This window comes from Eumetopias jubatus, unplaced genomic scaffold (assembly GCF_037043125.1).
Source record: "Eumetopias jubatus isolate StellerSeaLion01/CBP00866 unplaced genomic scaffold, mEumJub1_p1.0 scaffold_7, whole genome shotgun sequence".
Lineage (NCBI taxonomy): Eukaryota > Metazoa > Chordata > Mammalia > Carnivora > Otariidae > Eumetopias > Eumetopias jubatus.
Window position 1 is genome coordinate 45,835,980 of NW_028274813.1, and position 3,646 is coordinate 45,839,625.

The 3,646-nt window shown below is 45.4% G+C and overlaps 1 pseudogene; it reads right to left on the reverse strand.

Moving 5' to 3' along the window:
- Window positions 1-252: 252 nt before the first annotated feature.
- LOC114207166 (large ribosomal subunit protein eL43 pseudogene) lies at window positions 253-562 on the reverse strand (annotated as a pseudogene).
- Window positions 563-3,646: the final 3,084 nt, after the last annotated feature.

A 3,646-nucleotide genomic window follows, 5' to 3' on the forward strand; every position in this document is an offset into this window, starting at 1 on the left:
TCAGTGTTTCTCAAAAAAAAAAAAACCCTGCCATTTTGATAAGATTGAATTTATAGGTTAATTTGTTTTTTTGTTTTTTTTAATTAGAAGGACTTAAAAAAAGATTTTTAATTTCCAAGTCTTTTGAGAAAGCAAAATTAATACGACACAAATTGGAAGATCTAATTAACAAATTTATCAACAAGCCAAAGTAATTGTTACATAAATTAACCCATTTATTATAGGCTAGGAATGTTTCAAATGGTGGAGCTTCTACTGGTCTTTCAACTCCTTCAGTCTTCTGATGGCTGAATTTACTGTGATGGCAGAGGTGGTGTTGTAGGTCCAGGTGCCACCGGCATCAGTTATCATGCAGGACCCGCAATGCCAGATCCCCCCCTGCTCATCTTTTCATCCTGGTTTTGCCACAGAAGGAGCAAGTGTACTTGGAGTGCTGGCTTATTTCAATCTTCTTCACCATTCTCCTGAGGGAGGCACCATAACGGGACCCGAATTTACCCATGATTCCAAACTTCTTGGTGCATTTAGCCAAGTCGCTGCAAACTTGGGACCCTGGGACCATGACCTAATCTGAAGGCAGATGCTTAACCAACTAAGAGGAAGAGACTCAATGTGCAAGCCTATAGATTAATTTGGGGAGAATTTTCATTTTCATAATATTAAGCTATTCAGTTCATGAGCATGGAATACCTCCCCATTTATTCAGATCTTTCATGTCCTTTTTTTTTTAAAGATTTTATTTATTTATTTGACAGAGAGAAGAGAGAGAGAGCACAAGCAGGGGGAGCAGCAGGGGCAGAGGGAGAGGGAAAAGGAGAAGCAGGCTCCCCACTGAGCAGGGAGCCCGATGTGGGGCTCAGTCCCAGCATCTTGGGATCATGACCTGAGCCGAGGATAGACACTTAACCGATTGAGCCACCTAGGCTCCCCTCATGTCCTTTAAAAAAAAAAAAAAGATTTTAAGTAATCTCAACACACAATGTGGGGCTTGAACTCACAACCCTGAAACCAAGAGTCACATGCTCCACTGTCTGAGCCAGCCAGGGGCCCTCTTTTATGTCATTTAATACAGTTTAAAATTTTTCCTCATAGAGCTCAAGTATATTCTCTAATTCCTAGAGTCTTTTGTAGTTTTTGTTGCTAGTGTGAAAGATATCCGATTCTTCTATGACATATTTTCTGGTTGCTTATTGCTAGTGTAAACAAATGATATTGATTTTTATCTCATCAATTATTTATACCTCACTGGGAACCAGTTGCATAGATTCTTCGCCGGGAGGAGATTTTCATAGGTAGAAAGGGGAAGAAGAAAAAGAACATGAAGCAACGTATGAGGACAAGAGACTCTTCAAGAAGCCCAAAGGCCAGAGAAGAGAGCTGCCAGGTGCTTTGGAAACCAGTTTTATCACTTCACCTTTTCCCCTGAAGCTTCACGGAACTATCCTAATTCTCGCATTCAGGCCAGCCTCTTCAGAAATGGGCCATTCTTTCCTCCATGACTGGCTCCCACATCAGAACCTACCGGAGCTCGGTCAGCCCTCAGCACCGTCTCCACACCCTTGCTAGCAGGCAGTCTCCTGGCACAGCAGCCTCCCCACTGGTCTCTTCTACATTCCACACTCCCCAAACATCTGTCCCGTCCGGTCCATCCTTTATTGTGTCACTCCTCTACTCAAAACTCTGCAATCTGGATCCTCCCCACCTTCCGATCAGTAGCTGAGTCATTACTGCTGCTCACAGGACTCTCCGTGAGCGGGTCTCCTGTTTGCCCTCTGACCTCATCACCTACTGTGCCCACACTCCTACTCACTTTGTTTCACCACCTTAGGCCCCTTGCTATTTCTCCAACTTGGCAAGCAGGCTGCAGCCTCAGGGCCAAAATAATTATACATTGTTTCAATAAATACACTCGGCAGCGTGCCTGGGTGGCTCAGTTGGTTAAGCGACTGCCTTCGGCTCAGGTCATGATCCCAGAGTCCTGGGATCAAGTCCCACATCGGGCTCCCTGCTCAGCAGGGATTCTGCTTCTCCCTCTGACCTTCTTCCCTCTCACGCTCTCTCTCTACCATTCTCTCTCTCTCTCAATAAATAAATAAAAATCTTTAAATACATTCGGCAGCTTAAAATAACAAAGCTTTATTATTTCTTGTGGTTTTTGAGGGTAGGAAGCTGGGAGTGGCTTAGCTGGGTGGTTCTGATCACCGTCTGGGAGGAGGGAAGCTTGTGGCTATGGCTGCAGTCTCATCTGAAGACTCAGCTAGGGGAGAATCCCCTTCTCAGCTCACTCACAGGGGTGTCGGCAGGCCCCAGGTCCTCATGGATTTTTGGACTGAGGACCTCAATTCCTTCCCGGATGCTGGCCAGACACTGGCCAGTTCCTCAGCTCCTTGCCACACAGGCCTCTCTATGGAGCACAAAGCAGCTCTCCTGGCAGATGGCTTCCCCTAGGGAGAGTGATATGGGAGAAAATGGGCACCCAGAATAGAAGCTGCAATCTCTTTAAAACCTAATTGCAGAAGTAACATGCCATCAGTTCTTCCATATTCTATTTATGTCAAATTTAGCCCACACCGAAGGGTATGGGAGATAAGTTCCTCCTCTTGAAGAGTATCAAGCATTCATGGACTTTTTAAAAATTTTTTTAGAAGATTTTATTTGGCAGAGAGAGCAAGCACAAGCAGAGAGAGTGGCAGGCAAGGGGAGAAGCAGACTCCTGGCTGAGCAAGACGCCCGCCAGTGCAGGACCCTGGGACCATGACCTGATCTGAAGGCAGACACTTAACTGACTCAGCCACCCAGGTGCCCATCATGGACATATTTTTTATAACAATCACAAGACCTTTGCACTTGTTCTCTCTGCTGGGGATCACTGCACAGCTGACTCCTTCTCTCATTCAGGTCTCTGCTCGTCAGAGAGGCTTCCTGTGATCTTCCTATCTGAAACAGCATCATTCTTCATCCCTTTGTTTTTTTTCCCTAGCCCTTGTCATCTGACATATTAGATTTTATTTGTTTATAATTTGTCTTCCCACTAGAATATTAGCTTGGTAAAAGTGTTTTTTTTTACTTAAAATTAAATCCCCAATGCCCTAGAATTATGACTGGCATATAGCAAGCACTCAATAAATACTTGTAGGGGAAGAGGAGAAAGAGAGGGAAGAGAAACCCAGAATATAGGTCCACATCTTTAGTGTCTTCCAGGTGGAGACCTGGTTCATGTCTAGAGCATATTTCATCTGGCCTAGCCCCTTGGATAGCTGGAGGAATCCCAGGTGCCAGATGGCAGGCCAGGGAGGAACCCGTATCTTTTCTACACGTGAGGATTTGTAGTGGGTTGAACTGTGTCCCCAAAAAAGATGGGTTCAATTCCTAATCTCCAGTACCTATGAATGTGACCTTATTTGGAAATAAGGTCCTTACAGATGCTATTAAAAAGGATCATCTTGGGGCGCCTGGGTGGCTCAGTCGGTTGGGCATCTGACTCTTGATTTCCACTCAGGTCACAGTCTCAGGGTTGTGAGATCAAGCCCCGGGTCAGGCTCTATGCTGGGCGTGGAACCTGCTTGAGATTCTCTCTGTCCCTCTCCCTTTGCCCCTCTCCCCTCCTTCTCTCAAAAAAAGGATCACCCCCATGACTTACATAAAA